The 24929-nt window shown below is 51.3% G+C and overlaps 1 long non-coding RNA gene across 4 annotated transcripts; it reads left to right on the plus strand.

Annotated features, from left to right (window-relative positions):
* Nucleotides 1–142: 142 nt before the first annotated feature.
* LOC119156298 lies at nucleotides 143–24929 on the plus strand. 4 transcript variants are annotated; one of them, XR_005107054.1, is made up of 7 exons: nucleotides 143–225; nucleotides 16566–16609; nucleotides 16752–16795; nucleotides 17195–17510; nucleotides 19727–19910; nucleotides 22318–22413; nucleotides 23313–24929. It is a non-coding gene; the product is annotated as an uncharacterized LOC119156298 (long non-coding RNA). The 4 variants fall into 4 exon arrangements; XR_005107052.1 differs by having other exon boundaries at nucleotides 16566–16795; XR_005107053.1 differs by lacking the exon at nucleotides 16752–16795.

Raw genomic sequence — 24929 nt, forward strand, 5'->3', positions numbered from 1 at the left:
TAGCCCGGCGCCGGGTTTACGCCAGACGCGGGGGGGCGGAGCGAGCGCGCCCGGCGGGGGAGAGCGGCGGCGGCCGGCCCCGTCCCCTCCCCGCCTCCCGCCGCCCTCCTCGGCCCCCTCCTCCCGGCCATTGTCCTGCGCCCGACGGACGGCTCTTAAGCCCGGCCGGCCCGGGGCAGCGCCGGAGCGGCTCCCGGCCCGGGCCGAACCCCGCGGCCCCCGCCTGTAAGTACCTGCCCGCTCCCCCTGCCGTGCTCGGGCCGCAACTCTCCGCGCCCCTGCCCGTGCCCGTGCGTCTCCCCCCAGATAAGCCGCCCCCCGGGCAGCGCGACGGCTGCGGAACCGAGCCCGACGGCGCGGACTCGTCGGCAGGAGCCGGGAAACCCCTCGCCCGGCCCGGACCCCCGCGGGGGGCGGCTGCCAGCCGGGGCAGGGCAGCGGGCCGGGCCCGGCCCTGGGGGGTCGGCGGGACCCTCGCGAGACTGATGCTTCGTTTGCGGTTGGCTTTGGGGGTCTTTTGGTTGGCGGCGTTTGGGGTTTTTTTTGGTCGTTGTTCGTTTGTTCGTTGGTTTTGAGACAACGAAATGCTCCCTCGGGGCTGCCCGTGGCCACGGCTGGGGGCCGGGGCACACGCGGGACGCACTCCCCCCGCCCCGGGCTGCAGCGGGTCCCGCGGCAGGAGCCGGCCCCGTCGGGGGGCAGCGGCCGGGCCGCCTCCTGCCCGTGCCCCGCCGCTGCCGGCGCGACGGGGAGAGCGGAGCGGGCTCTTCGACGGGAGTAGCCGGACCCCGCGACCAGAGCTTCCCCTTCCCCCCGCCTCCGGGCCGGGGCTCCGCGGGGCAGGCCGGGCAGACGCGACGGGGCGGCCGGGCGGCGCGGACTTGCGGGGCGGTGGGCAGCGCTCCGCGACACGCCGCTGTGTGCCTATGCATCCGGGCGGGCCCCGCAGCAGCCCGCAGCTCCCGCACAAAGCCGCGGCGCTCGCTCGGAGGGGCCTCTCGCTGCCCCCGACCTGCCCGCGCCCCCGGGGCTGCCTGCGCTCTCTGGCGCTGCCCGCTCCGCGCAGGGTGCGGGCCGGGGTGCCCTGCAGGCCGGGGTGCCCTGGGGTGCCAGCCCCCCGCACAGCCCCGTGCACCCACCCGGCCGCAGTCCTTCCCAGCGGGGACCAGCAGAGCTGCGCTTTCCCCGAAAAGAGAGAAAATTCCGTGTGTGCGATAAGCACCGCAGTGCCCGGGCCGTCCTGGGAGGCTCTGGCTGCCCTCCCCGTGGCCCACTCCGGGGGGGCCGAGCCCCATTTTGGGGAGCCAGGGATGTCCCGCACCTCGGGAACAGAGCTTTCCCTTCCTGTCTCCGAACACCATCCTTTCCCTGACACCTTCGGTGAGAACTGCTGGGCAAAGCATCTCCCAGTACCGGGGTGATTATCAAAGAAACACAAAAGATAAAAAATCAGAGAGGGAGGGAGCAGTTCAGCTTCTTAAACCTTGTGCTCCCCCCCTGCACGCTGAAGGTCGGCAGCAGTTAAACAAGGTCAGACCTCCGCACGCGCTGCTGCTTCTGCTCACCTCGAAACTCCCACTCCCCACAATTTTACCTGCAACGCTTTATTCAGTTGCAGTTTTCCCACAGTCCAGGCAGAATTCCTGGCACCCGCGTTAATTTTTCCTGTGTTTGTGTGTCCCATCTGCCCCCTCCCTGCTTCAAAAAAATGCTTTAAAACCCCCTTGGTGGCTGCCCGCCGTCAGGCTGTGCGGAGGGCCAGCTGCCACTCCTGTGGCTGGAGGTGACCCACCAGTGAGACCCCGCTGCCTGCCAGGGCACCCTGGGGGGCACGGCATCGCCTGTCCGCCCTGGGGGATGGGGCCCTGTGGCCGGGCCCCGCTGCCTGTGCCCGCCGGCCCATGTGTTTCCCCGTGGAACGGCTGCGCTGCACGTGCTGCTGAGCATCTCCGAGCTCAGCTTTTCCTTTGCCGGAGTCTTCTTTGAAAGGCAGACAGTTATGCTTTGATTTGATTATTTTTATTTTTTTTTCCTGAAGAGAGTTTTCTGTCCCTTTTGGAGCTGTCCCTGACTCCTTTCTGGGAGTCACACGCCAGGAAGGGGCTGCGGAAAACTCTGTCCTCCCTGGACTTAGAGGTGTCAGGGCAGGGGATGGGGACCGCGCCTGAGCCCCCCAGCCAGGCGGGAGGAGGGAGGGGAACCCCGGTCAGCCTTGCAGGGGAACAGTCCTGGGGTTAGCCCGCAGCTTGGCAAAGGACCCCGCGCAGCCCCATCCCCGTGCAGGGGAGACCCACGGGAAGGGGATGGCTGGATGGAGTCTGGCTGGGAGAGGCAGAGCATCCATGGGGTTCCCGCTCGTCTCTGGGGAGGGGGGAGGCTGCTCCGGGTACCGCGGGAATGATTCCTGCAGGCTGCTGGGGCAGGGAGGAGGTTTGGGATCCCAGTGAGGCCTCAGGGCTGCTTTGGTAACACACCGGGCAGGGTAAGGCGAAGGGGTGAGCAGGGCTGGCCCCGTGCACGTGAGTCCGGCAGGCGTGACCTGGGGTTCTGGGATCTGGCCTGAAGCAGGTGATCCAAAGGGACCTGAGCGATGGGCATGGCTCCGACCCCTGCGGCCTCCGCTTGCACACAAGGTGGCTGCTGGGGGACTCTGCACACGGGGGTACGCAACGGGGCTGCCCCGAGGAGCGCAGCCGAGGGAGGCTGAACCGGGCAGGAAAGGGCTCTGAATGCAACAGCCGCAGCGGAGCACCCACGCGAGGGGCTGGGATGAGGAGCCACACGGTTCTCGCCAGCGACGGGGCTGGGACAGGCTCTCGAGGTCTGCGGTGGGTCCATGGGGCTGCAGCAGGGACTGGCCCAGGCCTCCTGCCCGCTGGCTCCTCCACAGAGCCTGGGAGACTCCTCGCCCCCAGATCCCTGGGGGCAGAGGCCACTTCTCCCTGCATCCCCTTGCAAAGCCAACAGGGAAGCACAGCCTGGGGGGAGCAGAAAGAAACACCACTGACGAAATTCCTCGTGTTTATTTTGCACAGAAAACACCGCTGAATTTTTCCTGCATCAGTAGCATGATTTTTTTTATATATATATAAAAAGCATAGCACGTCAGTGAAGGCTTTCCTCCTTTCTTAAACCGGGCATTGCAACTTTCCTGAAATCGAGCCTTTTGGCAGGGTCAGCATCAAACACTTGGTCCCCATAGAAATGAAGTACCAAGGTGATATTTTCCTTTTGCACTTTTACTCTAGCAGAAACTGAGCACGCTCCTTTGTTCCAGTTCAACTTCAGTGACTGGGTTTTCTGGCAGGGAGATGTTTCATTTTGTTAGTGTGCTGGACTGGTGGTAAAGAAAATCCTATTGTTACAGCGAATGTTTCACCAAAAAATCCCTTAAAATCATCCTTATTTGCAGAATGTGTATTTTCCTGACTTAGTCATTACCTGGAAGTGCCATACAAAACCGGACCATGTCCATCCATAGCCTGGGAAGATCGAACTGAAGATTTCAAGCAAAGTAGTTTCAAAAACAGGTTTTAAAAAAAGACGTGGCAAATGCAATAAGGCTGACAGTGATAGGAAAGAACCTACCAAGAAGTCAAACCATTAGGTTTTAATTTTTTTGAATTATGTTCCTAGCTTCTTGATTACACACCTTCCACAGAAGGTCATCTTTATTTGAAGCTGTAGGAGTGCAGATGTTATTTCAGAGATCAGTTTGTCTTTCTGATAATAATGACATATTTTGGCCGCACGGTGCTCATTTCCACACGTAAGTTGTTCTTGCTGTTTGAGACTGCCTATTACAGTAAAGATATTGACCTTGGCAAGACACAATTGACATATAGATAGAGGCTGATTTTTTTTTTTTTTGACGTTTTTCAATAATCCAGTATAAATGCTAATTTATTTCTGTGGCGGCTTGCCTAAAAGCAATAGTTTCATCTAAATAGTCAGCGATAGTCACTCATTGCCCAGTTACAGTGTTGTGATCGCAGCTGATGGCAGTTTGCCTTGGTTCAGCTCTTACCAATAATTTGCACAGATTAAAAGGGTCTTGGAAATGGAGGCTTAAATAATTGCTTTCTAAAGACGTTGTTAGACTGAAAAAGGAACCTGGGGTTTCCAGTGCACTCTAAAATCATTTCCACATAAACCCCAGATTTAGTAGTTTTGAATGTCACTAAACAGGCTGTTCACAGGGAAAGGAAGATATTTATGTGGCATAAAGAGATCTCTGCTCTGGCTGCAGATGTTGGGCTTGCTGCCTGTGCCCGGGGGTGTGTGTCTCCCTTTCCAGGGGAAATCAAGCACCTAGAAAGTAATTGTGGGCAGGAGTTAGTGGCTGGGCTGTTTGCTCAGCGAGGGTCGGTGCTTGCCAGCAGGAACACCCGGCGGTGCCACCGCAGGGATTCCTTAGGAACTTTGGGTTCCTGTCACCCTGCCCTGCTGTAAACGGTGATGATTGCTGTCAGACGGTTACCCTTTCAGTGTTTTTCCTTGTGGCTGTAGGTTTCCCTTGTGCCACTTTTTTTGGGGGGGAAAAACCCTTAAACCACTAAACATATTGGCCTTCTCAAAACTTCCCTGAATGTCACACTTGCCAGATGGGTATTTTTTCTTGTGGCTTTTTATCCAGAGGAGCCTTTCATGCCCTTTTCCCAGCATCTGTGGCAGGCAGGGTGTCTGCAGTGCCTTGGGCTGAAATTACCACCCCACCCCTGAGCCCCTGGCTGCCAGCCCCATTGCCTGCTGCACTGTGCAGCCTGGCAGAGCAAGGACAGGTTTATCTGGCTAGCTGTGCCTGCCCCGTCCTCGCTGGTGGCTTGGGGCAGTGCCTACCCCATCACCTGGGTGGGTGCTGGCGTGCCCTTGAGGGAGCCCATGAGGGTTCATCCCTCCTCTGCCCTCGATGCCCAGGCACACGGATGCTGCAGTTGGGTGCATTAAAGCTTTTGCAGTCGCCTTTTGGAAGGAAACTCTTCCTGTAGCCGTTGACCGTGCTGTTAATTTGGGGTGGGGGTGGGTGGGGGGTGAGTGAAAATCCTAGCAGTCCTTTTAGATTTTCTTCCAAATCGCTGGAGAAGATGCTGAGCCACACAAGACCCCTCCAGAAACACCCTGTGGATTGGCAGTGGGTGCAGCTATCATCTGAGGTCACTTGCTGGTCCTGTTGACGAGGGTGACATTGATTTCGTCTGGCGCTGATTCTGTGTTCAGCGAACCCCCTGGGCCTGGGTTACATGACACCGGCAGCGGCCTCCGCTGCACTGAATAACGGCAGCCTCGCTCACCCCGATGGGTTTTGCACACTCACGGGCACTGACTGCTGCCAGCTGCCGACCCGTGCGCTTCTGGGCGGCTGTTGTGCCCTGCGTGGAGCCCCCTGGGGCCAGCAGCCTGCGGGGGGGCCAGGGCGAGCACAGCAGCTCGCACAGCCGGGGGCTGTTAGCAAGAGCCTCCACCGACTCCTGCGTTTATGAAGGCTCGTGGGCAGCGAGGGGCTCCCCGGGGGCTGCCGCGGGCTCTGCACCTCTTCTGCCTTGCCTGGTGGTGTGGGGCTTCTGCAGCCGTGGGAGTACAAGCCCATTTTTCTCCTGCCTGTGGAAGGGGATGTTTCCAGCTACAGACATCCCAGGTAAATGTCTTGTGAGCGCAGATCTGGCCGGAGAGTTTTTTGGCAAGAGAAAGGTGGTGGTGCATGGTGATGGGAACAGAGCTGTCTCCTGCGGGGCTCCCCAGTGTGGGGGACATTGGTCCTCCCAGTTTGGTGGGGTGCTTTTACTGTTTCCCTAATTGTTGATGCAGGAGAAAATATTCTAATGCTGTGTGAGGGTGGCATCTTGTCCAGCTTTTCCTCAAATAACAGAACGTAAATATTTATTTGGCATCCCAGCCTTTTCTGCAAGGTTCACTGAACCCTGCACCGCTCTGGCTAGCTGCGGGCTCGTGCTGCCACCGGCTCCTTTGTGCTGTGCTGCAGCCTCCTGGCCAACTTCCCCTTCTCTCTTTGTTGATACGGTTTTCTTTTATTCCGTATTGTTTTCCCTTCCTTTTTAATTAGTAGGCTTGAATAATGAGGCTGGCTCTCCCTGTCACCGCGGTGTGTGAGGCTCGGTGATTTCTCTGTGAGGGAACACCAGTGAAATCTGGGCTCCTGAGCTGCCGCTCAGGTTATTTTTCTGTTGCTCTTTAAAATTTCCTCCCGGTGCATGTTGCCAGTAACAGCTTCTGGCTTTGGAAGTGGAGCCCTTTCACACGGGACATGCCTGTTTGTCCGACCATTGTACCTGGCCTGGGCTGTGCTTAGTGCTGGCAGAGGGACTATCGAACGCCCTCGTGCTCCTTGGCAGCCTAACTAGATGCTGCACAGCCTGCCAGGGCTCTGTTCTACTTCTGTGACATTTGGGGTGAATTTTATTAATGCCTCTCCTGTCCTGTTCTGTCATCCAGGAGAGACCTTTCTGCTGATGTGGGGGCTGCCCAAACCCACGTGGCTCCTTCCCTCTGTCAAAGAAGGCTCAGTGTTTCCCCCAATCCCCCTTACTCAAGTATTTTACTGATTTCAATGCTAATTTTTTGTTTCCCCATACCCGTTCTCTCCTGTGCCTGAGTCAGTGAGCTGAGGTCTCTGGCCGGTCTGACCCCATGGCTGGTTTGCAAAGCTCTGGCCCCCAGCTGGTACTGGTGTTTGCCCCAGCAGCTGCTGGGCCCTTGCCTGCCCGAGGGTGAGGGTTTGGCAGCGGTGCGCTGCTTTCCTTTCCGGAGGCCGGGCTCTCCGGGAGCGCAGGAAAGCCCTCACATGCTGGTCTATGCACGCTGGGGAATCCACGGTGCAAACAGTGTATTTAGCAAATGGTACAAACTGTTCTATGTTAACAGGGAGGATTAAAGAGTCAAAGGCTGCAGGCATCCAGCCTGGATAGCAGGTGGAGAAGTTAGTCTTCAGGGCAGGGCTGGCTCTATGCAAAGCCCCAGATAGGCATTTATCAACACATGGGTTTTCTTTGGAAGGGGGGGGGGGAGGGGGCGAGGGGGGGAAACCCACCTCTGTATTCATTCAGTGATATCTGATTTCTTTTGTTGGCATCCTTATGTCAGCACGTGGTCAAGATGACTCTTTGGGTTAGATTTAGATGCAGTGTGAGGAAATCGCAAAGTAGAGAGGCTTCATGAAGGATCCTCTCCATTACCTTTCAAGTCAGAATAATATTCCTTGTGCAATTAGAAGTAACCATAGTTACTCAGAGCCATGGCTCTGGGAAGCCAAGCAGAGCAAGGTGGCAACCAGAGCAGGGAGAAAACATCTCTTTTTGGAGGGAGAGTTCCTGTGCAAGTACTCCATGGAGCAGGTGTGTGTCTGATGGGCAGCATGGCTGCAGGACCTGGCATGGGGACGTGGCTCGTTTCCCAGTGATCTGGAGAACCTGGTCCATGGGGCGTCACTCACCAGCAGTGCCGGTGTGGGTGCTGGTGTTAAATGGTGCTCAGCTGTGAACCTGGGCTTTGAGGATGTTTGTTCCCTGTTAACTGCTGGTGGAGGGAAGGCTCACCTCATCTGGTCTGACGGAGTGAAGGGGAGCTGAGGAGAAGCTCCAGCTCGTCCCACCTAGGAGAGCAGGATGTGGCCATTTCCACAGGGCAGTGTGGGCATGTGAGGTGAAGCTGCCTGCCTGGTGGCAGTGGGGATTTGGCTATGTGGGGAGATGAGCATTATACTCGGATCATTGCTGACTGATGAAAGTGATGGGTAAAAGTATTAGAAATACTGTCCTCTCTCCCGGTCCCTCATCATGTGTTTACACTGGAGGGGGCATGTGGTGAGGTTTGCATGCAGCAGAGCAGACCCCCAGGGCAGCTTCAGGGCTGTCCCCTGCAAGGAGGAAGCTGGAGACCAGCTGTGGCTGAGCTTTCATGGCTGGGATAGACCTGCAGGAGCTGTGGTGTGGCAGCCAGCTCTGCTGCTGGATCACCTCAAGCCAGGACCTTGCGTAGGGCACTTGAGCTTGCATGTGGCTTGCTGGCACCCAAGTTGGCTTTCCCGACTTGGCTGCCTGTGGCTTCTGTGTGTCAGTCCCCAGGGTTGCTGGTGTTGGACAATGACTGGCAGGTATGCTTCCTGTGATGGGAGGGCTGGAATATGCAGAGTAAAAGAACAAATATTCTCCAGTAATGAGAAGGGGATAATGGAGGCACCAGACAGACATTTTTCTAAAGAAGAAATCATATCTGAGCTTTCTCTTTCAATTAAATTACACTGAGGGAAGCCAATGCGTGTAGGGTGACTTACGGTATTGGCTATTGGGAATCAAGAGGCAACACTTGAAAGTAATTAACCAAACTGAGCTTGGGTCTGAATGCTGTCACATGGACTGGGCGGAGCTGGGCTGGCATGGGAGGGGGTGGCAGCTAGTGGCGGGGTGCAAGGTGGTCTTTGGCTGGGAGAGGGAGTCTGTGTGCCCTGGTCACCTCATTTCTCTGCCCTCTTGTGCAGAGGGAGGCTTCTCGATGCCTCCTTGGGGGTGTCCAGGCTGTCTGACAGTCTGTGATGTGAGTGGGGGTTTTCAGACCTCATAGAGGACCACAAACCCTAGTGAAAAATCAATGGGATTCACACCCCGAATGGGGAGGTAGGTCCTGCAAGGGCATCGGGCGCTTTGGGCTGCCAACTTGTGCCGCTGGACCACTCCAATGCACCCAGAGCATACATGCACTCTGCAGCTGGGTACTGACTCCTCTTTGTCTTGGTGGGTGCCTGTCAGCATCTCCAGGGACTGAAATAGCTTTATAAATCCTGCTGGGGTGAAACCAGTTCTGGTTTGAGCACTGGGCAGCCACGTTACCATTCTCTGCTGAGCTGCCCTGCCTGGCTCAGCCAGGATGAGCAGCTCGGTTACACCACTGCCTGCAAAGGGTTAGCCTCTTGCCCGGGGCTGGCAAGGGCCATGTAGGCCTTCTGTAAGTATGATTTATATATCCAGTGCGTCTGTCCTTCAGCATCTTGTGGCTCTCTGTGCATATGGAAGCTTGAGGGGCAGCCTGGGGGGGTGATGATCCGAATCCCAGAGAGCAGAGCCAGGCAGCAAACAGCTGCAGCTGGAAATAACAGGCCAGGTCAAGACTGAGTCAGGAGGGTTGGTTAAACTGGCTTTGAGAATGATGTGAACCTGGAGGAGACCAGTTCTCCTCTCAAATGAGCAAGTAGTGGTAAAAGGCACCCTGGAAAGCCACTGGCCACATTCCATCCATAGAAGCCCCCATGGCTGTAGCCACCTTTGCCTAGGTCCGAAGCTGTTGCACAGGGGTTTGCCTTTGGGGTTCAAAAGGCTGTAGCAGGGCGAGTGCCCTGATGCCTTCCCAGCTCCTGGGACAGGCTGCTGCATCCCCGGCAGTGGTGTCCCCAGGCTGAACTCCATGATGTGCTGTACCCCAGTGGCCCATGGCCATAACCCAGCCGTTATCTCCTGGGTCTCACCTGCAGGAGGTGGCACTTTGAGGGAAAACTAGTGGGAAATGTTGCAGGTTTGAAATGCTGAAATAGGCCATTGACAGGCCAGGCATGTTAGAGCAGCGGGGGCAAGGGAAGGAAAAGTTTGGTACTTGAGCAAAGCATCCAAGGAAATGTTTAAGAAGTGCTGGCCTCTTCCAGATTGTGCTAATAAAAAACTTAAGGTAAAAAAAGAGGAAACATAAGTTAAGGACCTTCTCTGCTATGTGTTTTCTTATCCTCAAGGCTATCCTCTTTTTCATGCCCTGGGTTATGCTCCAGTTCTTTGTTTTCTTCCCTTGCTGCTGCACATTCTGTGCAGGCTCTGACCCATAAATATCACAGGTTTCCTGGTGGTGTTTGTCACCATGGAGTTGCAGTCTGCAAAGTAATAGTAGTATTTTTAAAAAAAAAAAAATCCCAAACCTTAAAAAGCAGCATCACCTTCCATAGCCAGCAAAGCAGAGCAGATGGCAACAGTGGCACCGCTGCCCGTGATGCTCTGGGGACGGGTGCCTGTGTCAGAAGGGCTTTGTTTCCCTGTTTGCTCTTTACCCTTGAAGATCTCCTGCAGGTGGAGGGAGAAGAGTGGAGCCGTGGGTGCCTGGGCACCGCACGTGAAAGGAGCGACAAACACCTGTAAGTTTCCCCCCTTATGTTTTTTTTTCTGCAGGATCCTGCTCTGCTCCAGAGTCCTCGGGCTGTTCAGGGTGGGAACCATGCCTGGTCATTTCGTTTTTAGGGTGGGAACTGTCTGGGCTGCTCCATCGTGCCTTGTAGGCTCCCGAGGGCTGGTCCAGAGCCTACAGTGGGGTGCGAGGTGCCCAGTGCTGGGCACCAAGTACGGGTGAGTCCGCTCCTCAGTGCCTGCAAGCACTGGGCATAGCCGCTCAAGGGGCGAGGGTAGGGCTGACTGTCGTCTTTGGGGGGTTCTTGGGTTTCAGCTCTTGCCAAGAGCCAATCTTGATGATTTTTAATTTGTTCTTCTTCAAGTCTTGTTGCGTGTCTGGTGGAAGGCACTGGGTTTGACCCAAATCTAAAACCCCCCATCTGCACTTCTCCATGGGGGTGCGGGTCATTCTGCATGCTGATGAGCACCTTCTCCATCTGGGATTGCTGCCCCTGCGAGGATTTTGAAGGCTTCGTGTCTATGTGCAAAAAAAACAGCTGTGCCTTCGTATCTACCCCATGCAAGGTGTGAACCGTGTTGCGAGAGGTGCTGGGAAGCTGGCTGATGTCATGGCTTTGCTCACTAAACATAAAGAAACAAAACGTTCCGATGGGTGTTGGGGAAAGGCAGGACCAGCCTTACCCCTGGGGAAAGCAGCAGGCTTTGGGGTGGTGCAGACCAGCCCCAGGACCCTGTGGCAGTGCTGGGGGTCCAGCAGCAGATCGCTGCCCAGTGTGAGGTTCCCCTGCAGGTGGCCAACGGCATGAGGGTGGGTGATGACACATTCCTCTGATTCCAGCTGCGCTTACTGCGAAGGGATGGTGATGTGGGACCCCGTTCTGTGGTCCCTGGCATACAAAATCCCCAGCAGCATCCCCGCCAGGGCAGGCTCGCACAGCCAGTGCATGCTGGTGTGGGGGTCCTGTGGCTTGAATATTTATAGCACCTTTGCTGTGTTCATTCTAGCATTAAACTGCTAATTAATTATGACATTTGTACTACTTCATTTTTCACTGTGAATCTGCAGAACCTGGCAGGCAGTTAATTAGCTCTCTCTATGCAAAGGATACTAAGGAGAAATAATTGCTTGAGGAATCATCATCGCATTCTTTCAGAAAGGTCTTACCTGTGAGCTGGCTTAAAGCTTGCTAGATTTGCACTTTGAAAGATGCCTCTGTCAAAGGCCAATCCTTTGGAAGAGAGATTTGAAGGAAGAGGTTATCTCAGAGATGTGGCTCAGTGGGTGTTTTTTAGTGCTTGTAAGTCCAAGGGAAATCAATTATCTAAACAACTCCCGTTCTGGAATGGATTTCTTTATTCTTTTCTAAATATGTACTCATCTTTGTCTTCGTATTGATGTGTACAGTCAACAAACCTGAGATTGCAGGAGGTGATCGGTTCTTCTCTGGGTTTCTCACAGCTATTGCCTGGGGAAGGGTGAGGGGCTTCCCCATCATCTTTTCATTTATTTTTTTTTATTATTTTTTTTTAATGGAGCTGTGGGGGAATGGTGCTTACAAACAGTCCCTGATTTCATACGCCCGTCTTCTCTTCCCAAATGTGTCTTGGCCTCATAAACACAAAACCTGTCTGAGCCCCCTGAGGAATTTGGGGCTGTTGCAGAAAGTGCTTGCAGGCTGATGGTTACAGTGCGTCCTACCTGTAAGGTTGCCCCAGTTTTCAGATCTTGCTGCTTTTGGGGGGCATTTATCCAAAAAAAAAAACCACCCCAGCCCTCAGAGGGTTGAGCAGCACATCAGGGGTCTCTATCAAATCAGCTGTCTAATGTAGCTTTGGTTTTTTTTATGGCCCCTCCGGCATGCCAGGCATTGCTCTCTGTATTTGCTGGCAGCTTCTATAACAAGAAGAGGTCTGCGACCACCACAGGCTCCTTGGGGTAAGGAGCAGGTTTTTATTTTTGGGCAACAAAGACAACGAAGAAAACAGAATAATGAAAATGGTATTTGTGCCTAGAGGGATAAATGGGCATTTTCTTAAACAGATTGAAACTTACAGCAGGTACATTTGCCCTCAGCGCTCCCTTTGAGAAACTTGTTTTATTAGCAGATAGTTACATGTTGGGGTTACAGACGGAGCATTACAGTAATGGAGTTGACATCTATATAATGGAGTTGACATTTTCTTGAAAAGGAAAAAGAAAAAACCTTAACAGAGTTCCTCTCCCTCCCACTTTCTTTATTTCCTTATTTCGCTGTCATCAATTGCAATAAGACACACCATCTTTGAACAGCTGTTGATGCTGGCAATTTAATAAAATTTCATACAACGGTAGGTGCTTCAGGAATGTTAGCGGGACTAATCAGTCTGCTGTAAACTTGAACTTTGCGGAGAAATCAAGGCAATAGCTTGTTCAACAGCAAATCATAACAATTTGAATCAATTCTTGCCAGCACTTTCTTGTTAACTGTTATGCACTGTCTCAGCTTCCAGTTTGTGTTTGATGCTTTTAGCAAGAAGTTCAGAATAGGGATCTCTTCCTACAGGACAAAGCTGCTTTTCTAAGCCAGCTGATAAATGCTTTGCTCTGCTGGGGCCGGAGATTAGACTCTCTATCATTTTTGCATTGAACCGAGCTGGGGCGTAAAGAAAATTCTTTGCACGCCAGATTCATTAGAGCAGGTTTAGGGTAAGAGGGACGAACAAGCCCATCTGGCTTACAAAGATGAAAGAAGATGCCAGAGCAAGATGCCAACTGGATTGCAGATTGGGGTGGGGAAAAGATAAGGGATGGAAACACAACAGCATCTTTGAGCCCACAAGAAGCGTTGATGAAGCTTAGACGTTGATCTCCAGGAGTTTTGCAATTCTCAAATTAACTCGTGACAACTGAGTAGGTGGCTACAGCTACACTGTCACTAAATGGGTATAAAATGTGGCTCTTCCTTGCTGTGGAAGATGAGTCGTTCAGGTCTTTGTGTCTCTGATTTGGGTGATCAAGAAATGGAAATGAGCCGCAGTTCTCCCTTCTGGTTGATCGTCTTGGCCTTCACTTGTTCTGGGTGTAGCAATAGGATCATTTAGGAAAAACAAAAGCTCTCTGCTCCCAAAATGCTGTTCAGAAGTAATACCCTTTTAATTAACAGAAGTTACAAGTCCTTTGTTGGCTTCTGCTCTTCCCTCTGTACTGTAATTTAAGACACCTCTTGCCTTTTTTTTTTTTTTTTTTTTCTGATAACTTGGGTTACTACAGCTCATTGACATTTGTATTTCTAATGTAATAATCAAATGCTAAAATACAGAGATTACATTTGGATTGACACATTCAGTTCTTAAACCCTGAAAGTAATTATCTTTTCTCATGTACAATGAAATGAAAATATTATTGTATTAACCATTAGCAGCTCTATTGTCTGAAAGTCGGCCAGTGCAGACTTGCAATGCCACCCACTGCTTCTGTAGACTTAAACCTCAAGAGTTTTCCCAGAGCTGGAAACTTTCTGGGGAGCTGTGGGTGATCCTCATTCAGGGACCATGACATAAGCAACACACAGCTCTTCCCAGCAGGTGATAATCGGCTCGGGTATAATGAAATGCTCATGAAGTGATGAGGCTCTTGAAGACTTTGTGGCTGAACACGTAGCTGAGGTCCAGTTAGCTCCACTCCTGACACCTAATTTATGGAAAACTTTTTGGAGCTGTGCAGCTGAACTGCAAGCCCCTCAAGACACCCCAGGTTGCCCAGGGTGAGGCTTGACCATAGCTGCAGCTGCTTCTTGACCTGCTGAACTCTGAACCGCTGTGCAGATGAGCCATTAAACCTTTCAAGAGCTTCTTGCAAATTCATGTAAGATGGAGAGAAGGAGACTGCGTGTGTGGCAAGGCTGGGGCTGTTCCCAGCCGCTGCCCACCTGGCAGCACAGCCCTGCTCGTGCCGTGGTGTGTGGAGCAGCCTGTCCCCAGCCCGGGGGGAGCCCGGGGAGGGACACCCGGCTGCTGCTACAGCACGAGCCCCACACCGCAGAGATCCAGTGTCTCGCTCTGGGCTGTGAGTAGCTGTTGTATTTCACATACGAGTAGTATTTTAGTTCCTGAGCCAAAGTCTATCTGAACAAACAGAAAATCCTGTGCTGGTCCTTGCTGGCTGCTTGCATGGGCAAGCATTTGGTTCACCTCGGCAATCACGGCTGCTGCTCGTGCAAGCCAGAGGTGTGGGACTGAGCTTAAATCGGGCTTTAAGTTCTGGCTGCGCAAGGCTTGACCTGGCCGGCTGTTCCTGAGCGCCCCTGTGCATTGGCAGCTCTCACACTGCTTGAAAACAAAAAGCTGTTGGACTTTATACTGTGCTTGAAATGGACACGGGCGCTGGCTTTCGTGGTGGGTAAATAACCCAAGCAGTTTTCTTGCCAAGTAGGTTCCATTCCCTGTGAGTTACCAGGGGAGGAGAGGAGCTGGCATCACTTCTCTCCATTGCAAGGGGATTACTGGGGTGTCCAGAGGTGAGAATCCGGGCTGATTTGTAATACGTTTGCACAAACATAAGACTTTCTAAACTGTGCTGAGATGTTCTTTGTTTCCAAGATCCAGCATGTTTCAGGCAATGTGATTTTTACCACATAGCTGTGAAAACCACAAGAGTGGAAATCCTTCAAGGGTTTCACCCCCAACAGTAATCTACACTTGATAGTACAATACATAATTGCAGTTTGAAAATGTGATGGTGATCCATGGAGACCTATTGCAAGGCTTCTAGAAAAAGCTTCAAACATCATCTTTAATTACCTAGTGCTGTGAAGTTAGAATTTCAAACCCTCCGCCAGCATGTTCCCACGGCCTTGTAAGAGACGGGGATAAAGCTGCAAGTCCTTGTTGGCACCTACTGATGCGTGGTGGTGATTAGGTTTGCTCTCATCAGTGGGATCCTGTGTCGGTGCCTGCTGAGTGCCCAGTGGGTGCTGTCCTTGGGTGCTGTTCAGGCTGCGGCTCGTCCCCCTCCACAGGGGAAGACATCCACAGCGTCAAAACGTAAGAATGATATCGATGTAGCCCGGTCTGTCGTGGTCCAGCCAGTGTTTTGGCTGTCAGCCTGAAAGGCTGGTGCTAACCAGGGCTTGCTCTTTGGGCAGCTCTAGATCGTCCTTGGCTGCAGCTGGAACGTCGCAGCGAAGGTGGTGATGGCAGGACTGTGCGCATTGCTGGGGCTGAACAGCCCCAGGAGCAGCACCCCGGCCAAAGGGGTAGGTACCTTTTTATACAGAGGCAAATGCTGCTTTTCTTACTCCCTTCCATCAATCTGAAAGGGAAATCCCTGGAAAAAAAAACCAACATGATTGCCTATCTTGGGAGGGGCTCTCAGGTGAGGGTTACCTATATCCTTATCCAAAGGGCACTCTGAGCCAATCTAGACCCCCTGGAGCAGGCAGCTGGAGACTGGGCTCGTTGGGCATCTGCAACAGCTTTATCAGCACCAGGAACTGACAGTATTAACTGGCCATCTGCTTCAGAACTGAGGGGAAAAAATGTTTCAGCCCTTACACTTTCTAATGTAGAGCAAAGCCTTAAAACTAGGGGAATGCTTTGAGCGCTGCGTGCACAGACTTTAGCTGCTGCCCAGCGCACCCCACATCAGCCTGTATTGTCTGCTTTAAAAACTGCAGTTGAATTCCTTGGGTTTCTTGGCAAGCCTGGCTGAACAGTTGGGATTTGGGAACAGTTGGGATTCGGCTGCTGCCGCTCTGGGTGCATAGGGCAGGCGAGGGGTCTGTGCACGGGGCGATCCCATGGTGTGTGCCGGGCAGGCAACGTTTCAGGCAGCTGCCTGCCTATTCTGCCCGTGCTTCCCAGGGTGAAGCATAACTGCCGTCCCAGATGGGAAAGGGCCTCGAAGGAAGGTAGGAAAACATCTTTCTGGAGCCCAAGCTAGCAAGCATGGTCCGGCTCTCCGGGCATCTGGCTCTCCACTTGAGTCCCTGCAAAATGGGGATGTGATCAAGGCACAGCGAGTATGCTTCAGAAAGCATTTGATGCAGGGAAATTGCACGAGTTGATAAAAAAGTTGATAACGGTGTGTGTCTGAAGTGGAACTTAAGCTAACTGCTGAAAATACTTTGAAAAGCACTGACCACAATTAAGTACTTAATCAGGAGAGAGCTGCAATTTTCTGAGGCTCAAAGTACAAAAATCATGAAGTACAGATCCAGAGATATGAAGGAAAATGTCTCTTTGGCAATTAAGATCCATTCTGCTCAAAGGCTGGAAACGGTATCACTGAATTACTTTTGTTGCACAGTTGATACACTAAATTATCTAAAATGTAAACCATTGTGCCTAAAATGCCACTCAATGAGTAAAACAGCTTCTCCTGTTCAACTGTTACTCAGCAGATTGGCTTCTGATCATATCTGCTTTCCCTTCTTCAAAATAATGCTTTAAATCAACGTTTTCCTCCGCCAGGAAATGAAGCGCTAGCTGGAAGGACCCGTGTGAGCACACCAAGGGTAAGAGCTTTTTCAGGAACTCTTCTGTCTGCACGTAGATGCAATGCCTACCCCAGGGCTGACGTACAAAGCCCCTGAGGAAGGCGTTGGTGGTCCCACAGGAGAAAAGTACTGGGGTACCTGCCCCACGGCTTCTTTGCAGGTATCGTTTGGAGGCTGGCTCATCCTCTGTGCTTCACCCAGCAGGTGAGTGTGCGTTGGCTTTCTCCCCCTTTATTGGGTGTACTTCCATGCGATGCAGTGGCCAATGCAAGCATCCAAGCCAGTGATGTGGGTGGTGAAGAAGCCAAATCTCCATCCGTGTGACGCTGAGAGGTCAGCGGGGAAGTCTGGGTGGGTGCAGCCTCCTGACCTACAGTTCCCTGCTGCAGGTAAAGGAGGTGGTTGCTGTTGCCCACCACAGGAGCCCAGCAATCCTTGAACCCCCATGAATCACCCCTGGTCACGCAGTAAAGGAAGAGGAGCCTGTGTGGCCTCTGGAGATGGACATGCTGTCTCCCAGCCTGTGGTTTTGGAGAGGCTGGACTTACCCGGCATGTGAGGGGATTGACTTGCTGCATGAAAGCCAACGTGTTTGTCTTGCAGGCATCTGCTAGAAGGAGGGGTCCTAGCTTCTGTGGGTGGCTGCAGTCAAGGTCCCAGGCTGGACTTCATTCTTGAGGAACCTCTTTGGTGGAAGGTGGAGCTGATGCTAAGAGGAAGGTGCTGTCCGAAGTACTCCACAGCTGTGCTGCTAGCAGGTATCGGCAGGAGGAGCCTGCCTACAAACCCACCTTGTCAAGGGCTGGAGAGAAGATAAATTCATGCTGCTTCAGACCTGGCAGCAAACACCATGGTTCTCTGGCCAACAACAGGAGAAGATGATGTGGTGCCTTCAAGTGGCACCAGAGTGCTGTCACAGGTAGGTCAGTCAGTCACGTGTGGGTTATGGTGGTGAAGGAAGTGCACTGTGCTCACATCAGACGTGGTATGTGCTGCCACCAGCCAGAAGAGAACTGGCTTCAAGGGACACCGTGCTTAAACGGCCTCCAGGCGCCTGTCCTCTCCCTTGTGTCACAGCCATGGCTGGTATCTGCCAGTGATGGGTCCATGGGGAAAAATGGCTCTGCTAAAGGCAGGGACGTGTACCCCTTGCCCTCGCTTCACACCGTGTGAAGGGCCTTGTGAGGATGGCTTGGGAGGAGCCTCTGCTCACAGCACAAGTGCCAGCCAGGGCGCTGGAAGCAGACTGGGCACCCGGGGCACTGGTGCGGGCCACCGGTCAGGAGGACACGCGGTGTTACCGGGAAGGCACGTTCCCTCTGCTCTGTTTTATTTCTTCTCCCTCCCGGGTGAGCTGTGGCAATGACACAAGTGCAAACCCCGCTCTGTTGTGTGAGTGTCTCTTACCCCTTGTAACCCCAAGGTATTGATGGCAGATCTGCAGTAAGTACCGCTGGAAGTATTGTGCTGCAACTGCTGCTATTTCCACTTGTTTTAAACTTGATCATAGATGATGTTGTAGAGTTTTATTGTTGATGTTATTTTTTTACATCTGTGACTTGTCAGAACTCCCTGTTACATGTCCAAGTGCCAATAAGCCTGAAGCCTATATCCATCAGTCACTTCTTGCAGCTTGTCTTCCTTTTGAGAACCTGATTCAGTGTCTCCTGAAGTCAATGTGAGTCTTTCCATTGATTCCAGTGGATGTCAAGTCAAGCTCTTCTTTTGACTGAGATGGCAGGCACTGTCTTTGAATTGGCTTTGAGTGTCATACACCTAGTGTGATGAGGCCCTTATTCATCTTGGGGCCTCTAAGAGCTATATTAACAATGACAGTGAAGTCATCTTAAATTCAGATGAAACCCTTGTACCACACCACATCTTACGTTTTGTTTGTGGAGGGGCATAAACAAAGCTAGGACTACTATAGCTGCCCGTTACCTCTTTCGAGAGCTCTGTGTTTATGTGTAGGCAATTTAGGAGGTGGGAGAAGACTTGAGTGGCACATATTATTTCTTAGACTGACAAGTTTGATAAACAGTTTGGCAAATTATTTAGTTGTATGTATTTTTAGCTACTCTGGTGTTCCAAAGCTTCATGAAGCAGCGCAGTGTTACACTGACACAGCCTATAGAGGAGTTAAGGGTAGCTTTTATGCTCTGATGACTAACATGCTGCAGCCAGATGGAATGGTATAAATCTCTTCTTACACACAACCAAGCCAAAACAAATATTATGCAATGATTAAGTGGCAACCCAAACAGAAGCAGGCGTCCTGTGGGCTGAAACAGGAAATCTTGGGTTACAAAACTCAAGATATGTTAATTTAATTTGATTATATATTTGATGGCTATCTGAAGTGGCCCATGAATAATTGATGAAAACTAGAAAAGCTGTTGTTTGCCTTTAAAAGCAAGCTGAAGAAAGTAGAAACTGAATACTTAAGAACAAAATTATTGCTCGCATGAGTCGTATGAGAGGTCCCCACAGCCTACCACTGTCCCTGGCAGTGACCAGTAGCAGAGGCTGATGGAAGAGTGTACGTGGAATTCTCCCTATTTGGCTGCATTAATGGCTCATCATAAATTAAGGACCGTCGTGTTCAGTCTACCCATGCCATGTAAATAACTGACTCACGCTCACAGGGATATGCCTGCAGGTTGGGGAGCTGGTGGAGCCCCGGTACCCCCATGTCAGAAGGCAGCAAGTGTTGCTGATGGGATCCTCCATCCCTCGCGCAGGCTGTAGGCAGCCAAGCCAAGGGTATCTGACAGCTTTGGTGCCTGCAGTGTTCTCCGCAGAGGGCTGCGTCCTGCCAACACACGGTTGAACTCGCATCTTACCCAGCAAACTCCGAACAGCCACGTAGTGCGAACAGAAGGGTTGGTTAGCCCCCTTCACTACTGGCTCTTGGAGAAGGGGAGGAAACAAGTTTTGTAGGTGTTTCTGGCAAGGGGTTACTCTGTGGTGCCGTTCTCCTCTGCACTGGGATTGACTAAGGCCTTCCTTGTTAAGGAGGAGGGCTGTGCTTCCTGATTGCTTTTTGATCTGTTCTGCAGGCTTTGAGAAAAATCTTTTAAATATGGGTGCGGGGGGGGGGGGGGGGGTAACACAGATGATCTTTACCCTGCGAAGGTTGTTTACCCTGCTCTTGGGATCCCAAAAGACATGGTGAGAGCCACAGTCGCATCAGCACAGTGACAGCCAAGAAACCAGCTCTTGAGGGTGACCCCAAGCCCTGGTCTGCCGTTGCTCTGGAGGAGGAACAACAGAGTTCTTCAGCTCCTCTGTGGCCAAGCTAGAACCTCCTGAAACCCAGGTAGGTGCTGCTTTCTGCACTGACCTGATGTCACCAGAGTGTGAGCAGAGGGTGACACTGGGTCTAAGCTTCTCATGCTTTGGGTAGCTGAGTGTCTTTCCCGAAGATGCAATGATCTAGACTTTGGTGGTGGTGCTAGTGAAAACCAGGTCCTTTGCATTTCCAAAACCTTTGTCTCTAACAGGTGCAAAGACCCATTTGCTTCATTTTCTGAATTATGTTTAATATTAATCTCAATGACGCATGCCCAAATAACGACCGTGTGAGTGGGAGCTGTGATGGCAGAGCTGCACTCACCTGATGAGCTGTTCTTAGCCTGAGCTGGTCCCACATCCCCTCCCAGCACCTCCAGCACCTGCAGCCAGCCCTGTGTGCCGGGTGCTTGGTCACCTCCACCAGCAGCACAAAGCTGGCCCCTGGCCAGGCGCCTTCCCCCTGTCCGAGGAAGGATGCTTGGCAAGTAACGAGTCAGACTGATGCACGCAGTGAATATGATTTGAGGCCAAGAAGGCAGATCGCACCCCATGGAAAGCTGGAGACCCAGCAAGGGTCAGATGTCAGCACTTTACCTGAAGAATTGAAGAAAGCGTGGCATGTTTTTTCTCGCAGTGAAACTGCGTTGCTCAGCTGCAGAGCAAACACCACGACCGAAGGCTACACATCCTTACTTAGCAAGGAGAGGGCTGAAATGAAAGGGGTTACCTGGCAGTGACCTCTTGCTATTGTAAGAGGTAGTAAACAAGGTGAAGGTAGAATAGGGAAGATGGGTAAATAGGCCTCCTTAAAATAAAATAAGCATCAAACTTTTATTTGTCTGGGCCTCTAAAGGAGCACAATAACCAGAGGCGCGTGGGGAGGGCAGGAAGCATTATTTACTCCAGGAAACGATCATGAATTATACAGAAAGTTGTCCAGGAGCTCCACCGGCACTGTGACCTGTGATGATCTGTAAAGAAGAGAGCACGTTGGTACCAGTTTGCTCGCAGCTGAAACAAGTGTTACACCCCACGGGCTCAGAGGGAGAGATGCCAGGTTCGCTGAAGATCTGACCTCAGCAGTAACGGAGAGGTAAAAGCAAGTAGATGGAGAACAAAAGCCTGTCTTTTAGCATACTTTAAAGTCCTTAACCCAGATACAAGGCATGGCTATAAATGAAAAGGCAGCCCTAGAATTTTAGTTTAAGCTAAACAAAATTGACTGGTTGTGGAAAAACAGTCTTATCTTGTTTACTGCCAAGCTTCAGCTTTACGTTTGAGCTGAAAGGAGGATAAAGTTTAACAGTGGTTACTTTTAGGCTCCTATCTGAATACTTGAACAATGGTTGTAGCTGAATGGAGAGTCTAGACTCATTTAGGAGGGGTTATGACAGCAGTAAAAAAAACAGATTATGTGTTAGGCCAGATGGCTTAAAATACGCCATTGAGTTGATTTATTCCTTTACAGATGCTGGAGTGTCCAGAAAAAATATTTTTCCAAAGTTTAAGTCTTCCTAAAGTAAAAAGCATTCTTTAATGAGGTTAATGGGTATCTTCAGGCTCCTGCCTCCATCAGCAGAAGGTGGACCTGTACATACCAGTATAGATGGAGCTTGGCGTTCATGTGCCTTTTGCTGAAGCATTTTCCTGGTGATGATATGCCACCACTGTAATCCTTTTCTGCTTTGAATCCCCTCTGAAAATGTATGCTCACGCTGAAGACAAAGTAATGACTTTTCGATTATGTGTGCCAACTGGCAGTCACTAATTTGCTACTAACTTGTTCCAGAATAAGTTTGGACAGGCCAGATTTTGACTAGGTCTCTGTCAAATGGACCACACGGCGCTCAGGCTGCAGTTTAAAGATCAGGTGGTTGTTGTTATTTACAGGTTACAACCAGAAAAGTATTTGGTTCAAGAGAAATGGAGAAGGAAAAACAATCCTGAATGTCCTGGACTGCAAAAAGGCAAAATAACTTCCAATGTTACCATTCCTCTGTCATAGATTCATTTTTGTAATCCATCTATTTTTTGTGGATTTATTTTTCCCAAGTATCTACATTGAAAGGGGGGTGCATAGTCACTGTCTGTGGGCAGTACCCAGCACAAAATGCGTAAGGAGTGTTTGGATGTCCGCTGGTACAGACTGGGTGGCAGTACCTTCTTCGCTTCTCCTTCCCTCCTCCATCAGCTTGATTTGTTCTTTATTGACTCTGGGCTGAGTTTTGTTTTTGCCTTGTTCTGAAACACTTACCTTAAGAGATCCAAAATACAACAAGCTGGGGATGTTTCAGTTGCTGTGTTTTTCCATAATATGGAGGTTTAAGTGGCCTTACTTGAGAGGGACGAATCAAGTAGTCTTCTGAAAAATGCAGCAAACAGCTGCTATCCAAAGTCACTGCTAATTGATAACATTGAATTCTCTTTTGTAGTGGATTTTCATCCAGCTGTTACCTAACTCTGAGAGGGACCATCAAAGGCAAGTTCTGCATTTATCCGTCACTTCAAAAAGCAACCCATAAGCATGAGTGAGTTTTTCTTTTGACCTCTAAAGCCTTTGTCTTTAGAAATCAGTGGCAAGAATTTCATGAACCTAATGAATTGTCATCGTGGATGAAATGCTGCTATGGCAGGAGTAAATTAATGAGATGTCTAGCACTGCTAGCACCCCTTTCCTTGTCATTTTTAAATGTGGATGTAAATTCACGCACGTCACACACATGAGTGCATACAGATTTAGACTGTTGGTGGTCATGATGGATGAGCATGCGAAGGCAGCATCAGTGGGGCTGAGGACCTGTGAGAGTGGAATGGATGGCAGTGAAGAGCTTGGGCTGCTTCTGGCAGAGCCAAGGTTTCCCTCTGACATCTCTAACAGTTGCTGGAAGGCGCTGAAGATGCGGTTACCTGGCACGCACGTGTAAGCAGTGTGCAAGAGGGAAAGGGCTGGTGTGATGTTCCCTTGATCTGTGTTCTGAAGCAGCCTCTAAAATCACCGGTAACTGCCTTTCCTTCCCCACCTATCATCGTGGTACCGGAGCGTGAAGGTGATGGGTCTGTGTAGCCACTGCCCCCTCCACCTGGGAGGAAGGCCAGAATTCCAGAAATCTTCAGATACGCGTGATGTGTGCTGAGCTCTGTGTATGTCTCGGCAGAGGCAGTGTCTCATCTTGCTTCTACAGCAAAGTAAGGTTGGGTTAGAAGTAACTTGCATGTAAATGGGTCTTCTAGGATTGCTCCATGGGCTGTGGTTTCACACCTGGTTCAGTTGTGGGGCTACAACATGCTTTTAACCAGGTCCTTACATTGCTGGCTTATGTGAATATATCTGGGGAAATAAACTCAAGGGCTGCTTTATTTGAAAGTGCGTGTTTCAGGCTGATTCCTGCCATGTTTTCTGAACTACGCGTTGTTTCTGTTTGTGCAGAGGTTGTGGAAGGGAAGCTGCACCATGGACGAGACTTTCTCAGCCACTGGAGTGATTACAGAAGCAGAAGTGTAAAGGAGAGGAAGAGGAACGAGCAAACCCAACGGCCGCAGCATGACCCGAGCTCCCTAAGCTGATGAGCCAGGGGAGCCGCCGCTGCAGATCACTGGGGACCACACGCCGGGGGGGGGTTGAGGGGGACAGCCTGTGCCCAGGCACCAGGGGGACATTTTCTGGAGATCCCGTCTCTCCCGTTACATGCGCTGCAGGCGGCTCTTCAGTCCCACGCCACTGCTGTCGCAGTCGCCTGGCTCTGCACCCGCCAGCAGCACTGTGCCCCTCCGGCTGGCTGAGCACGGGGCAGGGCAGAACTGTGCCAGAGAGGGTCGGGAATCTGTGTTACCCTGTGAGACACGATGCCTCCTCCATGGTGAAGCAGAGGATGAAGACTGGGCAGAGCCTCGGATAGAGAAGATATGAGGGACTTAAGGCCACTTACATCAGAAGTGTATTGATGCTGAGTTACTTGGTCTGGTCTTGGGTGACAAATCACGTGTGTGTTAATCTTTTTTTAGGAGTCACCGACCCAGGCTTTTGCAGGACAACTTTCACTGAACAAGGAGGGGGAAAAATGTCTGAATAAGAAAATAGCTGGAAGATCCACGACTGGGAAAGCTTTCCAGCAAAATATTAATTTTTTTCAGTCTTGGACATGAGATGAACTCTTATCCTGCAAATGCTTCTTTCCTGCAAGGTGTCATACAACACATGCCACAGGTCACAGGGAGAGCAGCTCTTGTGTGCTGCTCGCAACCCACAGGTCCCAGTCAGCCTTGGTGAGGGCTCACAGCAGCAGCGTGACTGCAGGCCTGGGGGGACACAGCCCCTGCTATGGCCTCTGGGGTGGCACTGAAATGATGCTCTGGTGGCCTGGGGAAGAAGCAGGGACTCTCCTGGTAGTTTGGTGCTGTAGAGCATGCTTCCCAGCAATGGTCACCAGCCCAGTTCAGTTTACTAGTATAGGTACAACCTTAGATGCTGAAAGGATCCTGTATTTAAGTCCCCCAGACCTCCCCCATCCTATATGCTCCATGTGGTCAGAATAGGATTTGGTATGTTAAGGTGCTTGAATTCTTTGTGTTTGTTTCTCGAAGTTAGATTGGTATACTTTTTTTGTTGTTCTTTGCACTAAAAAAAAATACCTTGGAATACATGTACACTTTTAAAAACTGTTCTTCCCTTAAATAGTTCAGCCTGTTTGACCAGACCTGGGCTGTGGTGGTGATAATATGATTTTACACAATTTATTCTAAGCAGCTTTGCTTGCAGTTTTTATCTCACGGATAACTTTCTTCCTGAAATGGTGCTAAACCCCATGAAATACAGCAGATCTCTATGCAGAATCAAGTGAACCTGCAACAATTGAAGGCAAGTTTGTCTGAGCTCTTGGATTTTTACATCACAGCTTGAATGTTTTCTGTTGATAGCATTGATATGATTTCTAGCAGTTAAATCCCAAGTATTTAAGTGGAACAGAGCTTATTATGTATACCCTACTTACCTCAAACTGCTCAAACTTTATTTGAGTAAAACAATAAAGTATATTAAACATTAAAA

Source organism: Falco rusticolus, chromosome 12 (genome assembly GCF_015220075.1).
Source record: "Falco rusticolus isolate bFalRus1 chromosome 12, bFalRus1.pri, whole genome shotgun sequence".
NCBI classification, from domain to species: Eukaryota; Metazoa; Chordata; class Aves; order Falconiformes; family Falconidae; genus Falco; species Falco rusticolus.